This window comes from Lactuca saligna, chromosome 2, assembly GCF_052625555.1.
Source record: "Lactuca saligna cultivar CGN05327 chromosome 2, ASM5262555v1, whole genome shotgun sequence".
Taxonomy (NCBI): domain Eukaryota; kingdom Viridiplantae; phylum Streptophyta; class Magnoliopsida; order Asterales; family Asteraceae; genus Lactuca; species Lactuca saligna.
Genome location: NC_136418.1, coordinates 12,711,987 through 12,719,811, shown reverse-complemented (window position 1 = coordinate 12,719,811; position 7,825 = coordinate 12,711,987). Strand labels below are relative to the sequence as shown.

The window sequence follows — 7,825 nt, the reverse complement described above, 5'->3', positions numbered from 1 at the left end:
ATCTACTCGCCGAGTACACGATTTTACTCGGCGAGTATATGTCACAGGTTGAAAAAAAATTGTATTTTAGAAAAATTAATGTATTAATCCATGTTTTTAGCCCATCCACCCCACACTCTAAGCATAGCTTGTCCTCAAGCAGTTATAGGCATAAAATAGATGGACAAGAATGAAAAAAATGTGAAAAATAAAGAAAAGGAAAGAAAATGCAAACTTGAGACTCGGGTTGCCTCCCGAGAAGCGCTTCTTTTTATGGAGTCATTAGTTGGACTCCTCCCCGTCTACGTAGTTGTAATCCCGCCCAGCAGCAACTCCTCCAATCCTTCATTCCGGGGGACTCCTTCTTCATATTTTTTTACTCTATGACCATTGACTTTGAATGGCGTGCCGTCTCTTGATAACAACTCTATAGCCCCATGTGGAAACACTGTCTTGACCAGAAAAGGACCAACCCACCTCGATTTGAGTTTGCCCGAGAAAAGTTTTAATCGGGAATTGAAAAGCAATACTTTTTGGCCTTCATGAATGTCTTTATTCTTGATCCTTTTATCATGTCATTTCTTGGTCTTTTCTTTATAAAGCCAAGAACTAGAATATGCATCATTCCTTAGCTCTTCAAGGGCATTCATTTGCATCAACCGGTTGCTCTTTAGTTCTTCCATGTCGAAGTTGCACCTCTTTAAAGCCCAATACGCCTTATGCTCGATCTCGACCGGTAAATGGCATTGCTTTCCATAAACTAACCTATATGGTGTAGTACCAATAGGTGTTTTGAAAACTGTACAAAATGCCCATAACGTATCATCCAGTTTATCCGACCATTCCTTGCGGTTGCTTCCCACCGATTTCTCTAAAATTCGCTTCAAGGCTCGATTGGTCACTTTGGTTTGTCCACTAGTTTGTGGATGGTATGATGTGGAGAACTTATGGGTAACCCCATATTTCTTGATCACCTTTTCCAATTGATCATTGGCAAAATGTGTGCCTCGGTCACTGATTAAAGCCTTCGGAACACCAAACAGTAAGAATAGCTTCTTCAAGAATCGCACCACTACCCGTCCGTCATTGGTTGGTAAAGCTTGTGCCTCCACCCATTTTGAGACATAATCGACCGCTACTAGTATGTACCTGTTTCCTTTGGATATGGGAAAATGTCCCATGAAGTCAATGCCCTACACGTCAAACACCTCGCACACTTGGATACTATGTTGTGGCATTTCATTTCGAGATGAAATGTTTCCCACTCTTTGACAAGCATCACATTCTTTGACAAATTGGGTTGCGTCTTTAAAGATTGTAGGCCAATAAAACCCTATGTCAAAGATCTTCTTTGCAGTGTAGTGTGCTCCATGATGTCCTCCCGTGGGCCCGCTATGGCAATGGTCTAATATTCTTCGGCTTTCCTTCCCGAACACACATCTTCGTATGATACCATCCGCACAGCTTCGGAAGAGGTATGGGTCGTCCCAAAAGTAATATTTGATTTCCGCAAAGAATTTCTTCTTTTGTTGACTACTATAATCCTTCGGGATGTAATTTTTAGCTAAATAGTTAGCTATGTCTGCGAACCATGGTTCTTCTCCCACTGACACCATAATGTATTCGTCCGGAAAGTCATCTCCATCTTTGTCTTCTTACAATTGCGGGTTCTCTAGTCTGGATAAGTGATCAGCCGCTACATTCTCCATTCCTTTCTTGTCTCATATTTCTATGTCGAATTCTTGAAGAAGCAGCACCCATCGTATCAGTCTTGGCTTAGCATCCTGTTTGGAAAACAAATACTTGATAGCCGAGTGCTCAATAAAAATAGTAGTTTTTGATAAAACCAATTAAGGGCGAAATTTGTCAAAAGCATAAACCACAGCTAACAATTCTTTTTCAGTGGTGGTGTAATTCTCTTGGGCTGGGTTTAAAGTCTTGCTAGCATAGTAGATGGGTTGAAAGTGCTTATCAACCCTTTGACCAAGGATCGCTCCTAATGCATAGTCACTAGCATCACACATGATCTCAAAGGGTAAGTTCGAATTTGGTGCAATAATGATCGGGGCATTAGTTAATTTTTCCTTTAAAAATTCAAATGCGTCTAAACACTCTTTAGTAAAATTAAATGGTGCATCTTTGAGTAATAATTGTGTTAGAGGTTTCGTTATTTTGGAAAAATCCTTTATAAAACGCCGGTAAAAACCTGCGTGTCCTAAAAAACTCCTAATGCCCTTCACATTAGTTGGTGGGGGTAATTTGGAAATGGTGTCAATCTTTGCCCGATCCACCTCAATTCCCTTTTTGGAAACTTTGTGTCCCAAAACTATACCCTCCTTGACCATGAAGTGACACTTTTACCAATTTAGGACCAAGTCGGTTTTCTCACACCTAGCAAGCATTGAGTCAAGATTTGTGAGACAGTCATTGAAAGAGGATCCGAAAACAGAAAAGTCATCCATAAAGACTTCCATGAATTTTTCCACCATATCGCGGAATATGGCGATCATACACCTTTGAAACGTCGTAGGTGCATTGCATAGCCCAAAAGGCATGCGTCTATAGGTGAAAGTCCCACTTGGGCATGTGAATGTGGTCTTTTCTTGGTCCATTGGGTCTATGGGTATTTGAAAATAACCCGAAAACCCATCTAGAAAGCAATAATAGCTATGGCCCGATAGTCTCTCTAACATTTGGTCTATAAAAGGTAGGGGAAAATGGTCTTTACGAGTGGCATCGTTTAGCTTTCGATAATCGATGCACACTCTCGAACCAGTTATCGTTTGCATCGGGATTAGCTTGTTCTTTTCGTTGGTTATGACCGTCATTCCTCCTTTCTTGGGCACCACTTGGACTGGACTCACCCATGGACTATCGGAAATGGAGTAAATGATTCTTGCATCTAAGAGTTTGAGCACCTCCTTCTTGACGACTTCTTGCATGTTCGGGTTCAACCTTCTTTGGTGTTGCACCACTGGCTTTGCTCCTTCTTCTAGATTGATTTTGTGAGAGCAATAGGATGGGCTTATTCCTTTGATGTCGGTGATGCTACATGCTATGGCTCGTTTCCATTTCTTCAACACGTGTACTAGTTCCTCCTTTTCCGATTTGGATAGATCCGAGGCTATGATTACTGGCTTTTGATTGCCTTCTTCCAGAAAAGCATACTCCAGATAGTCGGGTAACGTTTTAAGCTCATTTTGGTGCTTCTTAGTGACGGACTCACCGAGTGCAGGTATGGTACTCGGCGAGTTTTCGGCTGCATTCACGAATTCTGTCTTCTCTTCAGATATACCCAGCGAGTAGATCGGCCCTACTCGGCGAGTAGGGCTGTCAGATTGCTTCATTATTTCTTCATACTCCGCTTCTTCCAACAGTCTTTCAGTTTCTAATAAATCCTTTTCTGGATCAAATACTTCATCTAAAGCTGCAAACTTGCTGGAATTTTCAGGTATGTCTTCCTCCAATAGTTCGTCAAGCATGTCGATTGAGAACGCCGTGTCATCACTGCTCCTAGAGTACTTCATAGCTTGGTCTACCCCGAATGTTACTGAATCATCCCCGACCCGCAAGGTGAGCTTGGAGTCTCTCATGTCTACTATAGCGCTGGCTGTGTTGAGGAAAGGCCTTCCAAGGATAATTGGTACTTGCGGATCCGCCTCCATGTCTAGAATGATGAAATCAGCCGGAAAGACAAATTTATCCACTTTCACTAGAAAATCTTCGCATATGCCTCTTGGGAAGGTGACTGTCTTGTTTTCCAAATGAATTGCCATGCGAATTGGCCTTGGCTCCGGGAGGTCTAGCTTCTTATAGAATGAGTATGGCATAAGATTCACACTTTCTCCAAAATCAACTAAGGCATGAATTGCAGCCAAATTGCCAAATTGGAAAGGTAAAGTTAAGCTCCCCGGATCACCCTTCTTCTTTGGTAGCTTATTTAGCATTGCGGCGGAGCAGTTCTCATTAAGCACTACCTTTTGCACTTCTTCCATCTTTCTTCTATTGGTGAGGAGTTCCTTAAGGAACTTTGCATACTTGGGCATTTGCATGACGGCTTCAATGAATGGAATGTTGATTTGAAGAGTCTTAATGTGGTCTAGAAACTTCTGATATTCCTCTTCGTGCTTCTCTTTCTTGGCTCGGGCTGGGTATGGCATTGGAGGCTGGTAAGGCTTTTCAGGAGACTGTTCACTTGTTTTTGATGGGGTACTCGCCGAGTTCATCAGCCCTACTCGGCGAGTAGGACTCTCAGATTGTAATTTTTGGTTTTATGCTTGTTCTTCCGCTCCTACCTTCTGTGAGTCCTTGGTTGCTTCGGTTCGAATGGGGGCCAGGGGAGTGATGATCTTCCCATTTCTTGTTGTGACAATGTTTATTTGCGCGCCTCGTGGGTTGTTTTCGGTTTTGCTAGGATGTTCACCCGGTGACCTTTGGTTAAGTTGTTGAGCAAGTTGCCCAAGCTGCATTTCTATATTGTGGATGGATGCTTGCTGGTTCCTGAGCATGGTTCTTGTTTCTTGGATAGCAGCATCATGATCACTATGCCTTTTTTCGGAAGCAGCTACAAATTTAGTAAGCATATCTTCCAAGATTGGCTTTCTTTCTTGCACCGGCTCCTCCTTTTGGTAGAACCCTCTCCCTTTTTGTCTATACTTTTCCTCCTTGGCCTTCTTGTACTCTTCGTAAGGAAGCCACTCTTTCTTTTGTTTGCGCTAATCTTCATCATATCGGTCTCCACTCGAGTAACACGCTTGCGCCTTCTTATTGCCATTCTCATCCAAATTGCAGTCTCTAGTGAGGTAAGGTCCATTGCAGTTTTCACAACCCACTCGTATAGCATGGATCGTTTGATCCATTCTCCTATCCATGGTTTTTAGCATAGCCATGACCGCAGATAAGTCTTCAGTAGCAGCATAAGCGGCTCCCCTCGTGACATCATGTCTAGGGTTATGGTATTCTCTAGAGTGTTTTGAGAATTCTTCAATCAATTCTTTAATCACCGGGGGTGACTTCTTTGTAAGTGGGCCTTGCGAGTCTAGTAACTGTCGGGTTGTGACATTGACTCCATCATAGAAGATGGAAACTTCTTGCTGGCTGTTTAGATCATGGTGTGGGCAATTTCTTAGCAGACTCTTGTACCTCTCCCATGCTTCATATAGCGACTCTCCAGCTTGTTGTTCAAAGTTTGCAATGGCCTTCTTCAACTTGGCGATCTTGGAAGGTGGGAAAAAGTGATCAATGAATTCTTCCTTCATCTTGGCCCAAGTAGTGACTGATCCGGGGGGAAGTGACTTAAGCCAGTCTTTAGCAGCACCCTTGAAGGTTACCGGAAGCATACGAAGTAGTTGAGTTTCGCGGGTTACATTTGGAATATTGAAGTAATCAGCTACATCATTGACTTCATCCAAATGTTTGTAGGCATCTTCATGATCTTTCCCATAAAAAGGTATTTCTTTGAGTGAAGCTAGGATATGACCTTTTAGCTCGAAGGTAGCAGTCGCGGGAATTGTGGGTTGCACAAGTCCCGGGCCATTGTCGTCGCACATCCTCTTCTTCCATTCTCCCATGGGGATTTAATCAATGTTAGCCATTATGAACGCTAACTCTTCCTTCAACTCGGTTTCTTGCTCGTACGTTGCCTCCTCTTCTTCCTCGGTCTCATACCCGATATCTTCTTGAATTCGTTCTTCGATTATCAAAGCAGCGCTAGAAGCTCCTGATTTACTGCTCTTCTTTTTCCTAAAAACGGTCTTCAAGTTGGACAAAGGTGATTTCTTTGGTGTACTTGAACTCTCCACGTCCTTTCGTTTGTTCCTTTTCAATGCGGATTCGGGATCTTCAAACGGGGGTACCAGTGGTGTGTTAGTGTTGGATTAGTGTCTAAGTCCATAACTATTTTGGTATGTACTTGACCCGATGGTGCATGGTCCTTTTGGGTTGCCTTCACCAAAGCAACTTGATTGGAGAAATGAATAAAAAGAGAGAGGATAATATGATTTATTAATATGTTATAAGAATCATATATTAAAGGAGAAATCATACTTGTTTAATTAATATTGGTCAATAATTAATTAAGAATTAGTTTTGTGATCAAATGTAATTAATTAAACTAGAGGGGCTGATTTGTAATTATGTGATAGTTACAAGATAAGGTAAAGATTATCCTATTTATATGGTGGACGAATTTAAGGTTGGAAAGCCTTAGAATTCGAGTATGATAAGGATTCAAGGATTATCTTATTGGTTGCTTAATGGATAATCAACTAGATAAGGATAATGACTGAAACCCTATCTCTACACCTATATAAACACCCCTAGGGTCATGAATTCGTGTATCCCTTCCCAAGAGGTCCTAGATACGAATTCTAACCTCTCACCTCTCTCTCTTTATACCTTCTCCATTTTCTTATGGTGTTTGTGAGCCATTAGAGGAGTGACACTTGTGACTCTAAGCCTTCCAAAGTCAATCCAAGGTGGAGTTGTGATTGTTATTGCTATATAACAATCAAGGTATGTTCTTAAACCTAATTATATGTTAATGTCGATTCCCATATGCTAGAATTAGGTTTTGTAGTCTTGGATTCAAAGCATGTACAATAGAGAAACCTAGATCCGAGCGTTAGGGTTTGTATGAGCACATAGGATGTCTTATGACCAAAACCCATCAGTGGTATCAGAGCCTAGCTTGGTTTCAATTGTATTGATGCTTGTATATCTGAAAAATTAGATTTTTTGAAGTTTGGGAGGATGGACTCGCCGAGTCCATGGCCGAACTCGCCGAGTCCATGCAGACTCGACGAGTCCAACGCCTGACTCGACGAGTCGAATCGTCAGATGGAGGTTTTCTCGGATTTTCTTGCTGTATTTGCTTATGGATAGTTTCCTTATCATGTTAGATCATTATTAATCCGATTATATGATATATTTGACTATATTTGTGATCTAAATAAAGACAATTATCAATTAACAAGATAATTGTTTCCTTATAAGATAATTGATTAATTATTTTGAGTAAATTGATAAATTGTTTTGCAAGAAATCATTAAATAAATCAAATATGGATAATTATGTGATTAAATGTTAATTTAAAATTATTTGTTATTTGATCCTTGTTGTTATGAAAGGTTTCATATTTTCCCTTTTAGGTTTTATAGTTTAAATTTGAACCCAAAAGTTTTGGAGTTTTGAAATTTAAATAGTTAAAACCCTAATGTTTTGAAAAAGGTTTCAAAACTTGCCCTCAAGTTTTGGAATTTAAAAGTTGATTAAAGGTTTAATTAGAAATGTTAAATTCTAAAACCCTAGTAATGTTTTGAAAAGTTCAAATCACACCCTTATGGTTTTATTAATTAATTAAGGAGTATAATTAAAAGAGGTTTAATAAATCCATAAAAGTTTAGGTTAACCATTTAATTGAATTAAAAGTGTAATTGTTAAAGTTAACCATATAGTATTTTAAAAGTGTGAAATACACCCTATACTATATATATATATATATATATATATATATATATATATATATATATATATATATAACATTAAAGTTCTAACATTATATATATGTATGAGTAAAAGTCAGTCTTACCGTTAGTAGGCCTCATTCATGAAGCTGGTTTATAAGGGGTGTTTAAGGAAATTGCCTATAAAATGGCGATTGAATGGGTATCCACTCTTACCCACCACACTCTTGACTAGTGGAGGGTCGTTAGCCGAACGGGTAGGATAGGACGAAACCTTACATTATAAGTATAATGAAATATAAAGTAACTAAATGTTTTTCAAATTCCCAATCTTAGTTACTTAGGCAAAAGTGAATTGATGCAATTCCATGAAATTACACTTT

At 39.9% G+C, this 7,825-nt stretch overlaps 1 non-coding gene across 1 annotated transcript; it reads left to right on the top strand.

The window, feature by feature from the left end:
- Positions 1 to 5,082: 5,082 nt before the first annotated feature.
- Positions 5,083 to 5,189, top strand: LOC145033175 (small nucleolar RNA R71). The gene has a single exon (XR_013677412.1). It is a non-coding gene; the product is annotated as a small nucleolar RNA R71 (small nucleolar RNA).
- The last annotated feature ends 2,636 nt before the right edge of the window (positions 5,190 to 7,825 follow it).